The 23,854-nt window shown below is 45.5% G+C and overlaps 1 protein-coding gene across 4 annotated transcripts in view; it reads left to right on the top strand.

The window, feature by feature from the left end:
* The first annotated feature begins 22 nt into the window (after positions 1-22).
* TICAM2 (TIR domain containing adaptor molecule 2) overlaps positions 23-23,854 on the top strand; it is a 63,241-nt gene continuing 39,409 nt past the window's right edge. Inside the window, exons 1-2 of one of the 4 annotated variants that reach the window (XM_064595799.1) lie at positions 23-2,466; positions 3,064-3,221. The gene's annotated coding sequence lies outside the window, so the exon portion shown is untranslated. Of the gene's footprint in view, positions 3,222-13,259; positions 13,417-13,487; positions 13,786-23,854 lie in introns of those variants that run through there. The other 3 variants (XM_064595798.1, XM_045891130.3, XM_045891141.3) reach the window with 3 other exon arrangements.

Raw genomic sequence — 23,854 nt, 5'->3', positions numbered from 1 at the left:
TTTTCTGCTGTTAAAAAAAAAAAAAAAAAGGCAACTGCTTTTTGCCCTGCCTCCCTCCCCCACCCAAGAGTGATGAGTGTTGAGCAAGACTGTCCTATTGTAGAGATTCTGGTAAGTGGCACATAGCTAGAATAGAATAGCAGTTCGAGTCACTTATCACTGTGGACTAGAAGTTAACTCTTAATGCTAAGCTGTCTTTAACTGTCTTCAAAGAGCATATACATTTCTGCGTGTAAGAGCAGGACAAATTCATAGTTGTCATGCTTGCTAATTTCAGTTGCCACAGTGTAGCAAGGGACGAACCATTTTCAACCCTTCAATTCTAAAAATTTCCAAGACCAAATAGCAACTCCTTAAACTGTGTATCAGGAACTGGAAGTCTCAGATTTTGCAGATTTACCTATTTGGGTTCTTGCAGTGGAGTTGCCCTGCAGCTTTCTAAGTGTCCCTCTAGATTTAGATTTGCACGTTTTCAGCACTAGCGTTAATGTGATTGATAAGCACGGGCGTGCGTCCCGTGTCCTCCTCTCTGGCTACCGGTCTGCTCTGTTGACTTCGGACACTTGACACCATAATGAGGCAGAGTCAGGTATCATCAGTGCACGGAGTTTAGCATAGGTAATGTAGTCCTCTGATCTGTGCCTATCAAAACTTCATGATACTAGACTATTACTACAAATAACTTTTGATGAAACTATTGAGATCGGTTACAGTTTCTGAAATCACCACTGTTAACCCGCTGTAGAAAATAGTACAGGCTTGGTCTAGTCTGTATGCAACTGGTTCAAGTTTGATGGCTGTCTATACTCCACCGGGTATGTGTATGTAAATTAGAAAATACATCTCTATCCAGACCTAAATGTTAAGACCTTTTTTCTCTCTTCCTCCTACTATATAATTTGTAGCTCATCTTTTTTCTTTAATCCTTTCATAACTTGTTGGAACAGTTTGAATTTCCCAAATATTTATGTTTAGACAGATGGCTCAGAATATATATTTAACATCACTAGCTGTATATATTTTTAAAGTAAAATAAATAATGGAAAGGGACTTGATACACAAGTTTATTACTAAAATTTCAACTGTGTGAAGATCCATTTAAAGATATTACTTTGCTAATAATCTAAACATTCTTTTTTCTATTAAAGAAACAAATGGTTTGTGGTTCACAGCTTTCATCCTGACTGATACGATAATCAACTTTGAAAATACAGTGAACTGAAAAGCAATTTTATTCTTTGAAAGATTTCATTTAAATCTCTGTACATCCACTTTTGCTTCAGTTTGTAAATGTGTAACATTTATAGTTAAATAGGACAAAGCAGAGCCTATGACTATTGTTTTAAAAAATTAAACAAGTTAATATATAAATAATTCAAAGGGGGTTTTCATTTACTTTTGAAAAGAAAAATTTCTCTAAACACATGTTGGTTCTCCAGGATTGCACCAATCAATTCTTGTAGAATAAAAAAAAAATCTTTCAACAAACTGACTTCATTTGTTTCTGTCAGGATTTGTCTTTTTAAAGCTCCTTACAGACTTGCAGCTTGGGGTACAGTTTGTAGCGAGAGAGTGATTTTTTTTTTTTTTTTTTTAAGTAGGCTCCACACCCAGCGTGGAGCCCAACTCAGGGCTCAATCTCACAACCCTGAGATCATGACCTCAGCCGAAATCAAGAGACAGACACTCAACCAACTGAGCCACCCAGGTGCCCTGGGAGAGAGTGATTTTTATTTGGTATTTCATTTAAACATCTCAGGGGCTGGTCAAGAAAGATAAAGAAGAGGAATATCACCTCTAAACTACCTCCTTTTTAACCTTTGTGCATTTCTTACTGCAAGTTTAGGTGAAAAGAAGTTAAACCCTCAGTTTCCTAAAAAGCTCTTCGTTTTTGTGGGTTTTTTTTTTTTTTTTTTTAAGTAAATTAACCTTAGGTTGTTCAATACCAAGTTTCCTCGGGTTTTTTCCTTTCCCTTCATAATGCAGTCATAGGGGACATCCTGGTTCCTGGGCAAAATTCAACAAAAGTAGCAGAGAAGGAACAGCAAACATAGGTTAATATTTATTGAATGCTTACCCTGTGCTGGGTGCTATGCTAAGTATTTTACTTGTGTCGACATGTTTCATCTTTGCGATAATCCCGTGAACTAAGGATATTCTTCCCATTTCACAGATGAGGAGACAGAGGCGTAAGAACCTTCCTATACCTCAGTCGTGAGCAGCGGTGGTGTGACCCGTGGCAGTCCGGCTCCAGAGCCCTCTCCGGCCACTGTGCAGCACTGCCTTATACACACCAATTAAGGGTAGATCTCGGAAGGCTTAGCTATCTTGATTTCGGTACAGCTCAACGGCACTTCAGGGCTTTTTGGCTTTGGAGTCACAGCCAAGTTCAAGTTATGGTTGTGTGACCTCACACAGAGGATTTTATGAATTCTCTGTATTTCTGTTTCTTCATCTACTGCTAAGGTAATACCTACTATAATGAGAGGTATTTATGAAACACTTAGTGCCTATCATAGATAAACACTTCATAAATAGCTCTGTTTTTCTCATTGGTCCAGTTCTAGTCTCTTGATCTTTAGGTTCTGAAGTTCTTACTGTAGCCTCTATTCGTATGGCTCTTAAATAATATGTAACACAAATGTGAAAGCGTTTATCTATTGTGTACTTAATAGTCTGCTAGATGTTTCAAAAATGAAGAAGATAGTCTGACCCCCAGGAACCTAACTTAGTTGAGGGAGACAGGATAGCTCTATGAGCAACTAATGTTACTTAAGTAGTGAAGCGAAATCGACTTGGAGAGTCTCAAGACATTCTAGGATGCTAGAAGTAAAGAGACTACAGGATCTAAAGACTTACTCCCCAAGGAATTTCACTCTGGCTTCCCACAGGGGAAGCCCATGGTTGTCTAACTAGGCCAGTGATTAAGTGGATTAATCTCTAATTCAGGGATATGGGCTTTTAGCCAGTCTCCGTTGCCACGTATTGAAAAAACATGTTCTTTAACTTTGTTAATAATAAAAGTGATGTTTGATCTAACTTCTCTGTCATGGTTGTTTCCAGATCTGGGAGGAAATACAAGGATGGCATCACCAAATGCACTGTTTTTCAGTCCACATTGCCCCATTTTATCCATAAGATACTAGAAGTGATCATATTACTGGCTGGAATCAAGATAGACTAGAAGTAACACTGGCCTGGCACAGTCTCTTTTAGCACTGGTAACTACTAGTGATTACTACTCCTTTAATGTTTTGGTTTTTTTTTTTTTAATTCATGAGAGTCAGAGAGAGAGAGAGAAGCAGGCTCCCCGCCTAGCAGGGAGCCCGATGTGGGACTCGATCCCAGTACCCTGGGATCATGACCTGAGCTGAAGGCAGACGCTTAACCATCTGAGCCACCCAGGCGCCCGATTACTACTCCTTTAAACAGAAAAGGCAACACAAGAATTTGAGAATGAATGGCTCAATGAGTAAAATCCACTCAATCCCAGCATCCACTTGGATGTATTTAGGTTACTTTTATAGATACATGCATATATTTTAAAGAATTGGTATTATGTTGCCTGAATAAGATTTTCAACTTAAAATTGTGAATTCTGACATAATACAGAAATTATTAAATATGTATAATTTAGAGAGAAGTAATGTAAAGCGTACATTCGTGTAACCAGTGCTCAGGTTGAATGCGGCATTCCCTGCACCGTAGTAAGCTTCTGTGTATCCTTAACTGATCACATCATTGACCTTCCCTAGACATAACCAGTGTTCTGATGGTAATGAAAATAATTTTCTTATTTTTCTTTATAGTCTTATCAGTTTTGTGTAATAGTTCTTCTCAAGCCACTCTTTAATTTCCAAACCATCACAAACTGATACTTGTGTAAATACAGAATCACGTGCTTCAGTATTTTGGCACCGTCAAATTACTATCAGCCTTTGTAACTGCTTGCTTTCTAGGCATGCTTACGTTCTCTTTTTGTGCTTATCTCTTCTTCAACCAGTAACAGTTGGGTGTGGCCTTGTGGACCACACTGTGAATAGCACTGATGATAGTTTTGGGTTGTTGTTTTTTTTTTTTAAAGATTTTATTTATTTATTCGAGAGAGGCAGAGGGAGAAGCAGGCCCTCAAGGAGCAGGGAGCCCGATGTGGGACTCGATCCCAGGACCCTGGGACCATGACCTGAGCCGAAGGCAGACGCCTAACCATCTGAGCCACCCAGGCGCCCAGTTTTGGTTTTTTTTTAAGATTTTATTCGTTTGAGAGAGAGAGAGCATGAGCAGAGGGAGACGGAGAAGCAGACTCCCCACTGAGCAGGGAACCCGACATCAGGCTCCACCCCAGGACCCTGGGATCATGACCTGAGCCGAAGGCAGACGCCTAACCGACTGAGTCACCCAGGTGCCCTTTATTAAAGTTTAACAAAGTATTAAATCCTATTTAGTCATTAGGATAATACATGTATTCTCTTGCGACTTTGTTTTGCTGAGTCATCCACGTTGATGCCTCTGGCTATGGTTGGTTTCCATCCTGTGAGTGCACTGCAGTTGTGTGTCTCTTCTGCTGTTGCTGGCACTTGGATTTTTGCAAAGCCACGAAGAACATTCTTACACATCTGTCCCATTGCATATGTGTAGGATCTCTTGAGACTAATACCTCCAGGAGTAGAACTGTTTGCATATGGAGTAGGTGCATCTTCATCTCTACGAGGTCATATCTCACTTTTTGAAAGCGATTGTAGCAATCAGTGCTTTGACCAGCAGCAGGGGGATGGCTCCACATTTGGTATTGTCAGACTTGGAGACTTTCAAAAAATCTCCTGGGTGTGTGACATCCTAAAGGCAACACTGAAGAATTCGAGAAATAATAGGGCAAAGAATACAATCCATCCATAATCCCACCATCCATTTAACCTGTACCCCTGAAACAAATAATACATTATATGTTAATAATTTTTAAAAAAATGTATTTCAGTTACCTTTTTAGATACATGTATGTGTTCTTAAACTGGTATTCTACTTGGTGTTGCTTAATTTGCATTTCCATGAGGTTCATTTGTTTGCTTACCATTTGGATTTCTTTTGTAAAGTGCCTGTTCAAATCATTTGCCCATTTTTTTTAAAAAATGGGATTGTTCCAACATTTTTTGGTTCACAGGATCCCCTTATAAATTCAGGAGGCTAATCCTTTGGTTATAACTGTTTCAAATATTTTCTCACAGTCTCTTTATCTTTCTGATCCTAATGCAGTGTATCAGTTTTTGTTCTGTATTGTTGGTGGTTTTGTGTCTTGTGGAAGAAATACTTCTCTGTCCTGGAGTCGTGAATATCTTCTTTTGTGCTATGTTCTAAAATATGTAAATTTTGTCTTCTACTTGAATCAAGTTTTATGTAGAGGATAAGATAAATAACCTCGTTTTTGTTTTTTTCTTAATTCCTTGAAAACTCCTCTTTCTCTGTTTTGATTTGCCATACCAATTCTGTCATCGATAAATGCCCATATTTACCGGAGTCTGTTTCTGGGCTTTTCATTCTATTCCATTGGTCACTCTGTCCATACATCAGTAACATATTGCCTTAATTACTAAAGATTTTAAAATTCTTGATGTCTGGTAAAACAGGTCTTTATACCTTTTTCTTCGAGATTTTTGGCTGTCATCTATTTGCATTTTTGTGCAAAGTTTGGAATTAGCCCAATTTTCAACTAAAAATAATCTGTCACTTTTCTGTATTACTGTCATGGATATTTTGCTTGGATCTTCAACTTCTTAGTCTAATATATATTTAAAACTGTAGATTTCCTTCTAAATGCGACTTTAGCTGTATGTTCATTTTCTGTGCTCTGTGACAAGTGACCGCAAGTTTACCCGTCTACAACAGCGTACGTCTCTTATCTCCCAGTTGCTCTGGGTCAAGAGTCTGCGCACAGCTTAGCTGGGTCCTCTGTTCAGGGGTTCACAAGGCTGCATCAGGTAGTCACCTGGACTGCGTTCTCAGCTGGAGCATGGGGTCTTCTTCCACACTCATCAGGTTGCTGACAAAATTCAGTTCCTTGTGGCCCTCCGTCACTAGAGGCTGCCTGTCCATATAAGCAGATCACGTCTTGACTGCATGCTGCTTCCTGGCCAGGAGGAGAGACTCTCTCTGCTGTGAGTCCCTTTCACAAAAGCCCAGCCAGGATTCACCTGATGAGGTCACAACCACCCAGAATAAGCTCCCTTTTGACTAACTCAGAGCCAACGGAATAGGAACATTGATTGCATCTCTAAAATCTTATCATCTTTGCCCTATCTGTTGGTAAGAAGCAAGTTTGTAGGTTCTGCCCTCACAAGGGTATGGATATGGGGATCTGTTGTAGAGGCTGTCTTGGAATTCTACCTATCACAGACTCCATTCTACATGTCTGGTGATCTGTTTTAGTTGCTTATTAACTTCAGAGTTTTCTGATTTCATTATTACTTGTGTTTGACCCACAGATACTATTTGGAACTAGAGTTCTTAATTTTCAGCCATAGCTATCTGAGTGATTGCATTGTTATTAGAGAATATATTATTCTCTGCGTGATTGAAATTCTTTGACATTTGTTGACAGTTGCCTTATGACTCCATTTACCTCCCTTTCTATATGTTGTCATGTATTTTGTATCTTTAAATATGTCATGATTATTGTTTTGTATAGTCAGTATTCCTTTAGGTTTACCCATATCTTTACCATCCTTTTTGCTCTCTGTTCTTTGCTGTGTCTTTGAGCTACCATCTGGAACAATTTAGTGTAGTTCGGCTAGTGGCAGATTCACCTGAATTTTTTTTTGAAAATGTCTTTATTTTTCCTTCCCCTTTTTTTTTTTAAAGATTTTATCTATTTGAGAAAGAGAGTGAGAGAGAGCATGAGCAGGGTGAGGGGCAGAGGGAGAAGCATACTTCCCACTGAGCAAGGAGCCCGATGCGGGGTTTGATCCCAGGACTCTGGGATCATGACCTGAGCCAAAGGCAGACGCTGAACTGACTGAGCCACCCATGCACCCCTTTTTCCTTCATTCTTAAAGGGTATTTTTTTCTGGGTCTGGAATTCTCTTTGGGTGAAGATCTTGAAGATATCTTCCCATTGTCTTCTGGCTTCTGTATCGTTGCTATGAAGAAATGAGCTATTAGTCTCTTGCTCCATTGAAACTAATGGAATCTTTTTCCTCTGGCTGCTTTCAAGGTTTTTTCCTTGTATTTACTTTTCTGCAGCTTTATTATGCTGTGTCTTAAGGGAGGATTTCACTGTATTTTTCCACTTGGATTTTGTTTGGCATCTTGGGTATGTGGATTGATGCATCAATTCTGGGAAATTCTCAGCTATAATCTTTAAATTCCGCCTCTGCCCAGTATTCTCGCTCCTTGACTTCTGGGGCTCCAACACGTTAGACCTTCTTTGGTGTATTTCCTGTATCTTCATTTTTCTAGGTGTTCTGCATTTTTTTTCTCTGCATCATCCTAGATGGTTTCTTCTATAGCCTATAAATCATGAATTCACTTTTCAGCTATTTCTAATTGGCCATTAGCCTCATTTATTGAGTTCATAATTTCATTTTTTATATTTTTTATTTCTGGTTTTGTTGTGTTTTTTTGTTTGGTTGGGGTTTTTTTGGTTAGGTTCTTTTTCTTACGTGCTCTGTTACATTTTATGGTCTCCAGTTCCTTGCTGCATTTTTAAGTGAGGATTTTATTTCCATGCATTATCCTTTGTGTCTGAAAATTCCAGTATCCACAGCCTGCTATCTCTAGTTCATGTCGCTGGTAATTAGTGCTGTCTTGGCATTGTCTTTAACTGTTTGCTTGTCTTGGCATTGTCTTTAACTGTTTGCTTGAAAACACTGGGAAAAAAATATAGAAATAATTTGAGATCTGGGATGACTTTATCTTCCTTAAGAGGTTTTTATTTCTCTCTGCCAAGTGCCTGAGGTCATTAGGAGTCTGGAACCTAGGCTTTAGATTCTCTGTCTCCCTCCAGATACCCACTGCACTGCACTCTGTACCCCGACTCCAGGTTACAGCCCTTGGGCTCCAGTCTTTGCCTTTCCAACTCTAATTGTTGGTGAAACTACAACTTTGCCTCTCTACTAATTCCTCTAGACTGGTAATCCACCACAAGGGCCAAGTAGTTCTGGCACTATTTCCTGAACTCTAATCCTCTTCCTTAATTTGACCTGGTAAATCCTATCTTTTATGTCTTCAAGCAGCAGATGCTTACTGTGTTTCCTCATGTTTCATCTTCAGTGAGAACACTGGTCCAAATGACCTCTTTTCTCAACACTACCTCCAGAAATCCAAGGTTATGCCTGCTCGTGAATAAGACTTGCAACCCCTGTTCGTGAATAAGACTTGCAAACCCTTGGGTGACTTGAGGAAGGAGTTCCAGGTGACCTCCAAATGATACATACCCTTTTATCAGTGAATGACTCATTTCATTCTTTCAACTATTTTTTCAGCGCCAAGGACGTTCTACGCTTTTTTCCCTAGAAAGAGGGATTCAGGGATAAACAAGAACTTACTGTTTTGTTCTAGGAGACAGACAAGTCAGTTTTCACAGGAGAGGTTTTTAGCCTGGGGTAAACCCCTTAAAATGATTTACAAGATTTTACATACATCTTCAGTCTTCTGGAGAGTTTGTGGTTTTCATCACATTCTCGAAGGAGTCCATGACTCAAGTAGTTTTAAAGAATCACTGCTCTGTGTGATATTAATTTTAGCTTTTTCATATTAATAAAAAGGTTTAGACTTTTTATTGCGGGAATTGGAGGGTTGGGTGTGATTAGCTTTATATAAAACTTTCTACTGTCCAATAGATGCTTGACTCAATGTCTATTGTGTGTTAGGCAATGGGGGATCCTGATAGTTTCTATCCTCAAGGCATCTGGGCACAGACCCTAAACAGAAAATTATAATATCTTACCTGAAAGTAGTAGTTCTCAAACATCAATGCTATAAGAATCAACCATTCTATTTGTAAAATACTGATCTTTCTCAGGTTCTTTCCCCTGACCCTGAGACTTTGATTCAGTAATTCTGGAGTGAATCTTGGAAATCCCCCCAAGGATTCTGATGAAGTGTTATATACCACATTCTGAGAAGAATGGCAAACTCTTTTGTAATACTATGTACCTGCTGTTCTGTGTTCTACATTTAAGGTATATAATTTATTTTCTCCTCTGAACAGTGCTTTTCCCCCCCGTGGTACCAGTTAAGAAACCAAAGCACAGAACAGTTGAGTTGACTTGTCCACAGTCACCCGGTTAGCACTAGAACCAGGGTTTAAGTGCAGATATCTACAGGGGCAGCCTCGTGTCTCCCCTATGTATATGGAGCCTCCCAGTCGTGCAGACATATGTGAAGAGTTCATCCTGACACTCAGGGGCTCTCGTTTCCAGGGTCTTCTGTTAAATTTCTGGCTAGTCCACTGGTCTACTACTCACCTCAGATGCATCCACAGTTTCAGGTTGGCGGAGCTATGGGCTTTCCCCATTTATTTCCTCCCAAGTTTGCCATTTTGGTTGCCAGCACCATTAGGAATGGACTTTTTGCCATCCACTGCAAGTCAAGTTAGCGCTCTCCAGCAGTGCACGTGCGCTCCTTGGCTTCGGTGTCAGCCTCAGCCTGGTAACAATGTGGCACCAACAAGCTGGGGAGTCGGCGGGGAGTTGGGAGATCAGAACAGCTTCTGGCAAGTATGCCACACACTCCCACTACTCCTGCCCACAGTTCACAGGGTTTTAAAAAATGAATAAATGATTCTCAATTTGTTGTTTGCCTTTGGTCAATTTCCAGAGTCCTCAAATTATTATTTTTTTAAGATTTTATTCATTTGTCAGAGAGAGAGCGCACAAGCAGGGGGAGGGGGCAGAGGGAGAAGCAGGCAAAGAGCCCAATATGGGACTCGATCCCAGGACCCTGGGATCATGACCTGAGCTGAAGGCAGACGCTTAACGACTGAGCCACCCAGCCGTCCCTGAGATGATTCTTTTGACGATTTTTTCCAGTTTACTTTTTTTTCGACAGGGCGGACAGTGGGGGGCAGTGAGATTTGACATCTTCGCTCCATCATCATTAGAATCCTTCCTATCCATTTTGTCAGGTCTGGGATTTGATTTTAGCCCACTTACCATCTAATAAATTAGCCTGTTACCGTTTGATGCGTGCTGGCAGAAAACATAAGACTCCTGGCACAGAGACAAAGGACTTGGTTACCCATGGCATGGCAATGAGCGTTACTGTCAGCACATTTGCAGTGGTTCTTCTTGCTCACAAGTCCCACGGGGGTGACGTGAAGAGGCTTAGGTGGGTGCTACACATAGTGGGTTTGTGTCACGTCTGAGGAACGCAGAGCTTGAGGAACCCCCCACTTTTAAAGCAAGCAGTAAGCAAGCCTGTCCTTTGTCCTGGAGGGAGACATCACCTCATGTCTCAAGGTTGCTCACTTTACCAGCCTGGGAAATGGCTCAGATAAGGAGTCGTCAGGGTCTTGCATTCCTGATATACCCAGCAAAACATGGAGGAACACGAGAGACACATGACAACTGTCTCTCCCAGCTCATTTTACCTAGTTTATTGGAATGAGGTTGTTAATAATATCTTTCATCTTTTAAATTTCTTATTATCTGTAGCAGTGCTTCCTTTTTACTTGTAGTGTGATATGTTTTTCTGTCCCTTTTTTTCCTGAGTAGTTTTACCAGTGGCTTATTAATTTTATTAGTCTTTTCCAAGAACCATCTTTTGCTCTTGTTGATCCTCAGTTACTTTTTCTACTTCTTTGATTTCTGATCTTATTTTCATTATTTCCATTTTTTTCTCTATATGGATTTCATTTCTTGTTCCCTTCCCCCACCCTAATTTCTTGATATGGATGTTTAGAAAGTTGATTCTCTGGCTTTGTTTTCTAGTGTGTACTTTTAAGACTAGACATTCCCCTCTAGTTATATTTTTAGTTATGTCCCACGAGGTTTGATAAAAGGTATTTTTAATAACATCCAGACCAAAATATTTTGATTTCTGTTGTGATTTTTTTGACCCATGGATTATTTTGAAACGTGTTAATTTCCAAACATAGGGGTTTTTCTAGTTATCTTTTTGTTTTTCACACCAATACCTAGGTGGTCAGAGAACTTGTCCTGTATTTCAATCTTTTGGTTTGTTTAGATTTTTCTTTAATTGAGATGTGCTCTGTGGCCAAAAATATGGTCTAATTTTGTTACTGTCTGATTTTGTTAATGTTCCCTGTGTACTTGAAAAATATGTGTCCTGAAATTGTATTGGGTGCCATAATCTATGTATAATCTATGTATATCAATCAGGTCAAGTTCATTAATCATGTTCAAGTCATTTCTAAACTTGCTGAGTTATGTGTGGGTATGCTGGGCATAGGTTAGATATCCAGGGAAATGGCTGAGTAAGCTAGCTAAAGAAGTCAGAGTTTCAAGACCTTGAAAACACCAGCATTTAATGCCAAACGTTTCAGGGGTGTGAAGCCACAGGAAAAACCTTTTACATGTGGGAGGAGCCATCTCTTCTCTGATTTAATTAGCACTCCTCCCCACTTGGCTTGTTTCATTCATTCATCATTACCAATGAACGGATCCTGAGTTGCCTTGCTTGTCTCATTCCTATTGTCTTCTCTGGGACTAGACTGCAAAATCTCCATGAGGACTGGAACCACGCTATATTCCTCCTGCCCGGTACATAGATGATACCAAATATTTGTGGCATAAATGATTGGTGCATTTTCTTGAAATGTATACTTGATAATGTGGGGAGAAAATTAATTAAACTCAGCCAATTTAACACATTGTCTTAGTACACCACGTATTTATGAAGAACAATGCAAATTTGGATCAATTTAAAATATAAAATGGAACAATTCAAGTAAATTTGCCCTTGACACTGGTCACTCAGGGTTGACTTATGAATGCCATGTGGGTGGTGAGTGGGGAAATGCTTATCACATTTGTCATTAGTGGTATTTCAGGGGCAAAACTGAAAAGCACTGACTTGAAGGGTTGTCAGGTGAAGTACAGGGAGAGGAAATTTTGGCAGGGAGTAGGGATTGCCTGAGTATTAAAAAATGGAGGTGGAGAGGAGTTGTGAACTGGGTTGATAGGGTATGACTAGGACTGGGGGCTTGAGGTAGATAGGGTAGAATTAGGTATTTGGCTTTACAAGGCTTTTTTTGCTTCTTTTACTTGATTGCTTTTTTGTTCTCCCTTCATAGTCAGCGGAATTCCAGTCTGTTTCGGGTGGGCGGAGGGAAGCCTAGAGAGGTACCTCGGCGGCTTTTTCGCGGGGGTTGATGCGCCCCGCCTCCCTGCCCAAGGCCGACGACAGCACTAGTCAGTGAAGGGGCCCCAGAGAAACCAGGGGGCAGCCTGGAGGACTGGGGGAGCGGCAGAACCTCGGGAAGGGTCTAGGGTTTGGGTAAGCCCGGGGTTTCTTTCCTTCAGAGTTTTGGGGCTCCTGTCTGGGATACGCGAAGGCAACGACTGCAGCCCTCATCCCAGCACCTACGTCTGTGCGGAGCAGACCCACTGGCGTCGACCGCACCCACGGCCTCCAGGCCAGGGCGTCCGGGGCCGTTAAAAAGCCGCGGCTGCGCAAGGAGCGTGCCTATTCGCCTGGGTGACAGTCCCCCCCCCCCCCCGTCGCGCGCGACTGCCGTTCCTCCGCACCCCCTTCTGGCCCTCTCGTCCTCCTGCGCAGAGACCCCAGGAGGGTTCCTGGGACCGGCTGCCGCGGGGCCGCCCTCTGCGGGTTCACGCCCAAGAGCCTACCCGCACAGAAGCCTGCGCGCCGGACCCGTATACTCTCCCTCCACGCGGCGCGCGGGGGCGCAGGGCGTGGGCACGCGAGGGGCGGGGCCTGCGCGCCGGGCCGGGGCGCCCTCACTAGCGGGGGCGCGCGGGGGCGAGGGGCGGGGCCTGCGCGCCGGGCCGGGACACTCTCAGTCCCGGGGGCGCGCGGGGGCGGTGGGCGGGCACGCGAGGGGCGGGGCCTGCGCGCCGGGCCGGGGCGCCCTCACTAGCGGGGGCGGAGGGCGTGGGCACGCGAGGGGCGGGGCCTGCGCGCCGGGCCGGGCACCCTCAGTCCCGGGGGCGCGCGGGGGCGGAGGGCGTGGGCGCGCGAGGGGCGGGGCCTGCGCGCCGGGCCTGGGCGCCCTCAGTCCGGGTGTCACGCGAGGGGCGGGGCCTGCGCGCCGGGCCGGGCACCCTCAGTCCCGGGGGCGCGCGGGGGCGGAGGGCGTGGGCGCGCGAGGGGCGGGGCCTGCGCGCCGGGCCGGGCACCCTCGGTCCCGGCGCCGCCGGGGAAGTAGCCGCCGGCGGGTTCGGCGCCGGGGAGAGGAAGACGAGGGAGCCGCGGGGCCGGGCGCTGGCCGCCGCTGTGCAGGCGAGTAGCGGGCGCCTGGGCGGGAGCGGCGGCGGGGCAGCGGGGCTTGGGGCCGGCGGGCGCGCCTGCGTCCCTTCGGTGGGCGCTTGCCTCCCTCAGCAGTGAGAGTCGGCGCAGCCTTCTGCTTTGCTCCTAGTTTCCCTTTGACCAGAAAACCTGTTTTTGGGAAAAAATCTCAGAACAGAAGCAAGTGGCCGAGAGGTTCTTCGTGAGCCTCAGCCGGACCCACGGAGCGAACGCTGAAACTTTCGGTTTTGGTTTTTGTATTTGGCTGGCGTCTTGGCCAAAAGCTAATTTGGATAAAAGCACTCTGGACTGGCAGCTGTGAGCTAGTTTTCAGGCAATCAACTAAAAAAAGAAATCTTTAAGGTAGGATGCATTTTAACGCTTGAAATAGTGTGTTGACTATAAATGGAGTTAACTCCGTTTTATACCTCATTTATGTGGGAATGTAGGTGAGCAGGTAAGGAAAACTGCTGTACCTCCCTCTGAAGCCCAGGAAATGTCAGTCACGTGTCCAGCTGTACGGAACTTGAAATGTAAATCATGTTTAGGCTGTGGAATCTTTGGCACCTTGTCTGTTGTCATTTGTTCCTCGTGGTGTTTTTATGTATGTAACAAGTACCTGCTAATAACCCTTGTTTTTAACACCCCCAGACCAGACGTCCCCTTCTAGGTCCCACCCATTTCTTTGTTCCCCTTTATTTAAGAACGAAACGAAAAGCAGCTCTTTGAATGAAAGACTTGCTTCCACGGTTCTAGTTACACTGCTGTTTCCTCCTGCCTCCTCTCCTCTCAGGCTGCCTCCATCACCCCCCGTGGCACTTGTGAAGTCCAGGGTCTGTGCCGGTTTTCTTTCTTTCTTTCTTTTTCTTTCTTTCTTTAAATATTTTATTTATTTGACAGCGAGAGCAGGGAACACAAGCAGGGGGAGTGGGAGAGGGAGAAGCAGGCTTCCCGCTGAGCAGGGAGCCCAATGTGGGGCTCGATCCCAGCACCCTGGGATCATGACCTGAGCCGAGGGCAGATGCTTAACGACTGAGACACCCAGGCGCCCCAGTGCCGGTTTTCACCTTACACCACACGGTTGGTTGCTCCCTCGTCTTCCATGTTTTTTCTTCAGTTGGCTTCCAGGTCACCACATTCTCCTGCATCTCCTTCTTTCTCCCCGGCCCCTCCTCCTGTGTCTCTAGGTTTCTGTTTCTTTTCCCAGCCACTGAATGTTGGCGTGCCAGCCGTAGCGCTCAGGGCTTGGACATACTCTCTTTCTGGCCGTGTACTTTCTCCCATCGCGGTTTCCACCCCAAGCCTTATTCCGTGGCTGTAAATAACATCTGCGCTGGTGACCTCCAAATGTTTCGCTTTACTTCTGTCCTGAGTTCCAGATGCATATTTCCAGCTGTTTCCTCAGCAGCTCAGCTTAGAAGTCTGATGGGCATTTGAACTTAGGCTATCCAAACAGCATCGGTGAAACCACAACCACCCAGTCCGCCCTTCCTGCTTTCCCGTCCTTGACCTTCCCGACCACACTGGAGCTTACTCCCGTCGTTTCAGCTCAGACCCAACATCCAAGCAGCCAGCAAATTCTGTTAACTCTGCCTTGAAAAAATACCTCGAATCTGACCACATTTCAACTGCTCTCCAACAAAAACTACAGTTTCCTCTTACCTAGATGACCGTAAGTCTCTCATTTGGTCCTCCTGCTTCTGCGCTTGTTCCTCTATGGTCTCTCTCCAAACAGCAGTGATTTTTAAAAAAATATAATCAGAACTTTCACTTCCCTTCAAAAATTTCCAATAGCTTCTCATCAAAATCATGACAACCAGACTCTTACGAATGCTTCAAAGCCCTGTGTGATTGAGCCTCCAAAAACTTCTCTGATCTTGTCTGTCCCCTTCACCCTTGCTCACTCCGCTGGTGAGGCTGACCTCACTGCTGTTCTTTTTGCTTGCAGTGGGCCTGGGCTCGACCCTCACAGGCTGTTCGCCTTCACTCCCCTCACTTCCCCATTGAAACACTATCTCGGGGGTTACTGCCTTTTGGCTATTTTAACAGCCCTTTGCTCCTGACCTTTGGTGCGGGTTGCTGTTAGATACTGAATATGATTCTCTAGTATTCCACAAAGCCTGTGGCACCTTTAAATCATGGTGGGCGTCTAGGGTTCTCTAATATTAAAAACGCACAACTGTCTTTGTCTTGAGCGTCATTTTGATAAGTACAGTTTGCTGTTACATTCAGCGTTTTTATAAAATGTACTTCCTGATTTGGAGAAGATTTCCCTTTACATATAGAAAATGAAAGAAAAATGGTCACTTTGCCAAAAAGAATGTGCAATGATTTTTTTTTTCTCCCAATTCTTTTGTTTCATTAGGAAATGATAGTTGCCCGTTGGGAGGTTTTTCGAATGGCACCAGGAATAGGTAGTTTTAATGGGAAGAAGAAAAATGAAGGCGCTTCTGGAAATATACAAGTTTCTGAGTTGTGTGGTGACTAAGCCACTGTCAGAATATCAAGATTTTGTAGCAAATTTCAGGTTTCTTTTTAAAATATGTAGGGATAGAAGTGAAAAACAATATTTTTATCTTTACAAAAGGCTTTTGGGGGATAAAAGACTGTTTAATTTTTTTTTATTTTATTTAATTATTTGAGAGTGAGAGAGCACGAGAGAGGGAAGGGTCAGAGGGAGAAGCAGACTCCCTGCTGGGCAGGGAGCCCGATGCGGGACTCGATCCTGGGACTCCAGGATCATGACCTGAGCCGAAGGCAGTCGCTTAACCTGTTTCATTTTTAGTGCTGCTTTCTCACTTTTCTCCCAAGGAACTAGTTCTGTGATGACATCAGTAGCATGTGTACCTACTTTCCCTTCTTTTAAAGAGAGGACAGAAATGCTCTCATTTCAGAATTGGGATTTCAGGTACTTGAATAAATATGTACAATGGAGGATTAAATAAACATTTAAAATGAGGGCATTTGGAGTACGGAACAAATTGAAGATAAGAACAGGTCAGTTAAGGAGAAGCCAGGAGTGAAGTTAAAATCAGAACACCTGTCACAAGCTGCTGTGTGTTCAGCGCTCATTAACCTGGAGCTTCCCAGCAGCGGAGAAAGGAGGCCACACAGCTGGAAAAGCAGGTGCCCGTGAGGATACGTTTGTGTGTTTTTGCTTTTATACCTCACAGAAGTAAAGTTTTTGTGTTTGTTTCTGTTGTTTTATAAGTGATGAAACATTTACTTGCCCTAAGGACCTGTTGCCGGTATGAGGGAGGTACATATTCTGCCTTCTGGTGCTTTACAATAAAATAGAAAATTGGGGGCACCTGGGTGGCTCAGGTCCTGATCTCAGGGTCCTGGGATCAGCCCCACATCGGCTCCCCAATCACTGGGGAGTCTGCTTCTCCCTCTGCCTCTCCCCCTACTCTTGCGCACACTCTCTCTCTCTCTCAAATAAATAAAATGTTAAATAAAGTAGAGGAACCCTGTTTTGATTTAGAATTAGCAAACCTGGACTCTTGGGAAGTTTGTGTATAGATTAAAAAACAGGGGAGCTAACAGTTAATCGTGGAGATGGGCTAAAGCCATCTGGAATGTGTAGATATGGCACATAAGCAATAAAACTGCCTGGAAATCAAGCTAACATGACTTCTGTTTAAAAATACAAAACCTGGAAAACCATTTTTTTTTTATTTACTAAAAAATGTTTTTTTCAGGTTGCATTATCATTGTAAAAAAAGAAGATATATCTACATAGAGAGATGCATATAGGTATATGTATATTCAGACATCTGGGGTACACAGATAACCAGTGTTACCTTTTTAGTATACTTTTTTAACAATCTATTTTCCCTACAGCTTGTTTTGCAAAGCTGAGATCGTACTGTATATAAGATCAGACTGTATAGTCTACTTTTGTTCACTTATTATGGAAACATTTTCTCAGGTCCTTAAAATATTATTTCTAACATTTTTTATGATTTAATAGGATTCAGTCACACGAACACTATGGCATAGTTTGTGGTTGTCCTTCGCCAGTGTTTGGACATTTTGATTGTTTACCTCCAGTAGAACTTTGACTAGCCTGGGGTACTACACCCACGTTCTCTAATAATAAGAAAGTAGGGTCCTATATCTCAGACGTCAGAATTGCAGTGAGACATTCCCAGACATGCCTTGACAGGACGAAGCTGAGCTAGCCTGAGGAACTGAAAAAAAAAGACTATGTGTAGGGGGCTGGAGGAACCAGGGGAGAGAGACATGAGCTGAGGCTGGAGCTGAAAGAGCCCGATCATGCAGCATCTCATTTGCCTTTTTAAGAAATTCTGTGGGAAGCTTTCAGGGGTGGTCACTTTGTAGTGCATATAGATGTTGAATTATAATCCTGTACACCTGACACTTACATAATTAAAAAAAAACTTCTTTTTTATTCTAAGAGCAGTAGGAAGCCCTTGTAGAATTGTAAACGGGAATAATGTGATCAGACGATTGTGTTTGTGAAGACCACTGTAGCTGCCAAGCGGGGGAAGAAGCAGACTGACCAGGAAGGCATGTACCACACCAAGTGGGAAGAAGTGTAGTAGAAGGGTGTTGGTACAGAGAGAACATGGGAGGACTTGAGATGTATTTTGGAGGTTGAATAGACAGGACTTGGGGGAACAACTTAGAAGTGAAAGCATAGGAGAGCATCCAAATTCCATAGGAGAGGAAAGGGAAGGTGTCAGGGATGCCTCCAGGGTCTGGCTGTGGTCACTGGGCAAGTGATGGTGCCACTGGCTGTAATGAAGTCTGGGAAGATGAGGCAGAAGGTACCTCCCAGGCCAGCAAGGAAATCAGAGTGCTGGGTGGTACATATTATCAGAGATGGAAACAAGATATTATGGGCATCCAGAGGAGCAGTAATTAACTCAGCCTGGAGAGAAAAGGAGATGTTTTCTGCCAAATATGATGCTTGGGATGTGTCTTGAATATACCATATTTATATTCACCTTATTTTTTAAAAAATGCAACATAATGGCTCATGTAAAAAATCCAACAAGGTATGTTTGGATTGGCTAGTTCCTCTTCTGATTGAGGCAGTAATTTATGTGATAGTGATGATGATGATGATGGTAAAGAGCTCTCTTTTTAGTTCTCTCTCTAAACCTAGAAGGCTGCATTAGTCTTATATTTGGAACAGTGTCTCATTCATTCAAAGGATATTCTTTTTTTTTTTTTTAAAGATTTTTTTTTTTTTTTAAGATTTTATTTATTTTTTAGAGAGCGAGCGAGAGAGAAACAGCATGAGAGGGGAGAGGGTCAGAGGGAGAAGCAGGCTCCCCGCTGAGCCGAGAGCCTGATGTGGGACTCGATCCCAGGACCCTGGGATCATGACCTGAGCCGAAGGCAGACGCTTAACCATCTGAGCCACCCAGGTGCCCCATTCAAAGGATATTCTTGAATGCTGATTATGCTCTAGATCCTGGAGATACCGCGGTGAACAGGACAGATTTGGTTATTGCCCTGGCAGAGTTTACATTCTAGTGGGAAAAATGAGAAACTAAGCAGATACACGTACACGTCATTAACTGTAGTTGTGATCAGCGCTGACACCACGGTAGAGGGTGCTAGGCTCCCGTAACCTTGACCTTCCTAATACAGGCCTGGCACCTAAAGTGAAAAATGCAGGCACTGGTTCACTTTGGCCATAAATATCGGTGGGGAATATTTGACGGTTTGTCCTTTCATTTATGTCGGCCTTTGCCATCCTTCTGGATTCTGCATGACAGCCGATTGCCAATAATGTTATTTCAGTGTAAGATCGAGTGGCTTCACATTCTTACCGCATTCCTGAAGTTATTGAACACCCGAGTGGGATTTAAGAAGATCTCCAGTGCAAAGAAGCCAAGGAAAAGTCCACGTGTTCCTTGTCTGGCTGGCATAGGTCTGTCCTTTGGCATCCTGGCAGCCTCGTGGAGCTCGGCACTCCCATGCTGTATGTAGGTCAGGGAATTACTGTAGTTCAGCATACTCGTTCTGGAAAGAGCCACACGGTAAGTATCGTGGGCTCTTATGGGCCATGTAGTTTCCGTTGGAACTACTCAACTCTGCCTCTCTTGCATGAAATTAGCCATAGACATCAGTGAATGTGCATGGCTTTCTCCCAATACAACTTTATTTACAAAAATGGGTGGCAGGCCGTGTTTTGCTGCTGACCTCTGCCGTAGTGCCTTGTCGTGAATGTGGATGCTCTATCCGTCACGGTTCAGTTGCATAGAACAGAATCTGCTCTGGCTAGTTGAAGCAGACGGGTATGTATGCACTGGAGGTTATTACAGGACTTAGAGTATCGTTGGGAAAGCTGAAGAGCTAGACTCCAGGTTGAGTTTCTCGGAACACCTCAGAGCACCACTTAGCAGACTCGGTCTCGTGGGGCTGGGCTTCTGCCATGGACGCTCCTGCCAGCCCAGCAAGCTGCCGGCTCTCGAATCACACCGTCCCTGCTGGAGCCTGCCTCTCCGTAGTTAACTCAGGCATGTGAGTACTTTGATTGGCAGAACTGAAGTTATACCTGGGATCTTACCTTCAGGGGAGCCTAGGAAATTCAGCTTTTAGTGCTTGTGGTACAGGAGGTATAGGAAGGTCTGCAAACAGAAAGTTGGGAGTCGATTTCGGATGAGCCAAGCTGCAGAGTCTGCTACAGAACACCCCGTTGGCGGCTTCACCTCCAGACTCTTCCCCTGTCTTCGCATACTTGCACTTCCAGAAAGCGCTAGCAGCAACAGGATGCTGTCTCCCAGTATAACGCAGCTACCCCTCCTAGAAACAGAGGGGCGCTCGCCTTCTCCCCGGAAGTCCCGTAGGTCCCCACATCATCACAGGCGTTATCCCGGGACCCAGCACTCTCAGGAGTCAGGTGGCCTCTCCTCTTCTAGAGAGGGGGAGAGTAGGAGAGACCGAGCCATCCAGGACAAGGAGCTTAACCGCTCAGCTCTAAGAAGCTCACACCCCTATTTGTCATTCTCTCTCTATGAGCAAATTCCCTCCATTTCTGAGCATTCCCAGTTTCTCTTCTCTTAACGAAATCTCCTCCTGACCCTACATTGCCTTGTAGCCGCTGGCCTCTTGTCTCCTTCTTAGCTAGGCTTTGCCCTTCCCGATGCCCCCATCTCCTGTAGACTCTTGAGCACACCACTGTCTCCTTTGGTGATTCCGCCGTTCCCCTGTAATCGCTCCCCGGGGCCTCGAGGTGCTAAGTGCTGTGGGCGCTGACCCCTGCCTGAAGCCCTCTCCTCCTTTGGCTCCCAGTCCCATCCTGGGTCTGATTTCCCTGCTGCTCCGTTGCCACTCCTGCCCCTCCCGCCTGGCCCCTTCTCGTCCAGACACCCCTTTGGCATCAACTCTGGTCTTCAGCTCTCTGCTCTTCTCCTTCTGCGTATTCCCAGGTGCTCACGATTTTATCTCCGGAGCCCTGCACCTACCCGTGTGAGTGCCTCCTGGACAGCTCCTCTTCTAGGTCACGGGGCAAGCTCCCTGTGTCCCAGACTAGAGGAAGAGGTCACCCCCACCCCGCTCACATCAGCGGATGGCAACACCACGTGCCAGGTTACACAGGGCACCGGCTTGGGAGGCATACTGGCTTCTTTCTCCGTGAGGCCCTGTGACTCCCTGCAGATCTTTGTGTCCCCCCGTCCCTTCGTCCCTTCCTTAGTGCAGGGCTCTGCGTCCGCACCTGGGTTACTGCCATAGCCTCTCAGTGGGTGGTTCTCCCAGACTAGAGCTGTACACACCCCAGTCTGGTCTCCTGCCCTGCAGCGATGTGAAGCCGTCCTGAACAAGTCAGATCGTGTCTCTCCTACTCACACCTGCCAGGGGCTCTCTGTCTGCCAGCGTGATCACATTCAAAGTCCTTGGGCGCCTGGGTGGCTCAGTCGGTTAAGCATCTGCCTTCAGCTCAGGTCATGATCCCAGGGTCTGGGATCGAGCCCCACTTCGGACTCTCTGCTCAGCGGGGAGCCTGCTTCTCCCTCTGGCCTCCCCCCACCCCCTGCTCATGCTCTCTCTCTCTCTTTCACTCTCTCTCAAATAAATAAATATAATCTTGGGGCACCTGGGTGGCTCAGTCATTGAGCGTCTGCCTTCGGCTCAGGTCATGATCCCAGGGTCCTGGGATCGAGCCCCACATCGGGCTCCCTGCTCGGCAGAAAGTGTGTTTCTCCCTCTCCCACTCCCCCTGCTTCTGTTCCCTCTCTCGCTGTCTCTTTTTCTGTCAAATAAATAAAATCTTTTAAAAAAATAAAAATAAAATCTTAAAAAACACAAAGTCCTCAACAGAGTATGTCAGGCCCCTCCCTCACTAATCCTGTTTATCTCCATCCTTGTGTCTCACTGGTACCCTCCCCCCTCCCGCCCCCACATACCTGAGCCATATAAGCACCTGGTGCCAACCGATCCTAAGGTCCTTGGCTCTGTGGTGCCTCAGTGGTTTTGCAAATGCTGCTCGTCTTGCCCAGAAAGCGTCCACTTCCCTCGGCTTTACTCATGTACGTGTCCTCGGCTGCAGAGGTCCCTCCTGAGCGCTTCGGCAGCACCCCTTGTCCTGCATGTAGCGCCAGCGCGGTGATTGTCGACATAGCCTGGCTTCACATCCCTAAAACCCAGAGGTCTTGGTGCAGAGTAAGTTTCCCACACTTGTTTATTACTAACGACGAGGCGTGCTAATTGAAGAAACCATTGATGTTACGCGTACTCACCACAAGGTGGTGGTGTTCAAATAGGAAAGAAGAAGGCTCCTTGGGGGCTGCAGGATTCAGGCCCTGGATGCCTTCATCTGAAATGCCTTCCGTTCCTTATTTCACTTCCTGCTGTTGGGGAGCCTCTCTTCCCAAGTGTTAAAAATGCACGTATCTACACCTCATTCTAGGGCAACACACTCTTAAGGAAGGTTCCCAATTCCGAGTGTGGTTTCTACTGAATGCGTATCACTTGCACACCATCGTGAATTCCAAACGTTGTCGGTGAAACCATCGTCCATGGGGGACCAGCTCTCTTGCTCCGAAGGCTTTCACCTCGTGGGTAAGGTCCACCCACGTTCCGGGAGGCAGGGGTAATCTGCTTGACTCACAGGATACCTCTTTACGCGGTAATCCCATACGTCACAGTGGCATCTGGTCTGGCTTTTGAGCAACACCTGGGCCCCAGAGCCCAGCCAGGCAGACGCAGAAAATCAACCCTCACAAAGGTCTAGGGGAGAAAAGTCAACTGAGTGGGAAAGAGAAGTTCACAGTGGTGTTTGCCTTTAGCCAAGGACGGGGACAAGAGATCTGACGGCAGGAAGCACCCCGAGGAAGCCCTGGGCAGTTTCTGAGGAAGAGGGGCTGTCCTGGGAGGGGAGCTCTCCTCCTGCCTGGGACGTCCTCTGCTGGGGGTCTTACAGGCACTGGGGCCCAGAAAGAATGACAGCGCTGGGGACACAGCCATTTCCCCCTAACCGGTTCCATCCTGTACTGTTGATGTTTCAAAGGGAGCTGGAGGTTTGGGGCAGTCCTTAGGAAGGGGTTTGCTTTCCTATTTTACTGAGACTGTTGAAGTGGCCAGAAGGGAACTTTCATGGGTGTCCCCTGCTGCACACACCCAGCCACCGTGCCTGTCCTGTCTCTTCCGCCCTCTTTCATTTTCACTAGGGAAAACGGTCCTTTCTCTCCCCGGCGAAGGCAGACCCCCCATTGGTTGGTACACCGGATCCCCCCTTGCCCACATGGGCCATCCCTCCAGCAGCCCTCGTCTTTCTCTCCAGCATCACTCTCCACTAGCTCTTTCTCCTTAGGTAACAGTCATCTTTTTTTAAAAAAGATTTATTTATTTGAGGGAGAGAGAGCATGAGCAGGGGGAGGGGCAGAGGGAGAAGCAGGCTTCCCACTGAGCAAGGAGTTGGACGAGGGGCTCTATCCCAGGACCCTGGGACCATGACCTGAGCCGAAGGCAGACGCTTCCCCAACTGAGCCACCCAGGCGCCCCACAGACAGTCCTCTTTGTAGCAAATCCTCTTAGGGCATCACACTTCCCCCAAACTCTTACCCCGTTTTTTTTCCCTTTATGGCAAAATGTTTCCAAGTAATTCTTTGTACTCAGTCTCAAATTTCTTTTCTCTTGAAGCCTGTGCAGTGAGGTTTCCCCCAAAGCTGCACACCCTACACCCTCCATCCAGGGCTCCTTGGGCGGCCTGGCTCATTTTGCCTCTGGAAGCACTGCAAGACCATTACACGCTCCCTTTCCCTCGAACTGCCTCCTTCCCTTAGCGTCTTGGTCAGCACCACACTCTGCTGGTACTCCTCCAACCTTCCTAACCACTCACTCTCTGTTGTCTTTGCTGGTTCTTGCAGTTCTTGACCCAGTAACGCTGGTGAGCCCTAGGGCTCCGCCCGTGGACCACTTCCTTTTTCAGTCTGTACATCTTTAACAATCTTGT

The sequence above is a fragment of the Mirounga angustirostris genome, unplaced genomic scaffold, assembly GCF_029215605.1.
Source record: "Mirounga angustirostris isolate CCGP_5_RB_7025 unplaced genomic scaffold, mMirAng1.0.hap1 SCAF_7, whole genome shotgun sequence".
Taxonomy (NCBI): domain Eukaryota; kingdom Metazoa; phylum Chordata; class Mammalia; order Carnivora; family Phocidae; genus Mirounga; species Mirounga angustirostris.
The sequence above is the reverse complement of the archived record's forward strand: the minus strand, read 5'-3'. Positions and strand labels throughout refer to the sequence as shown.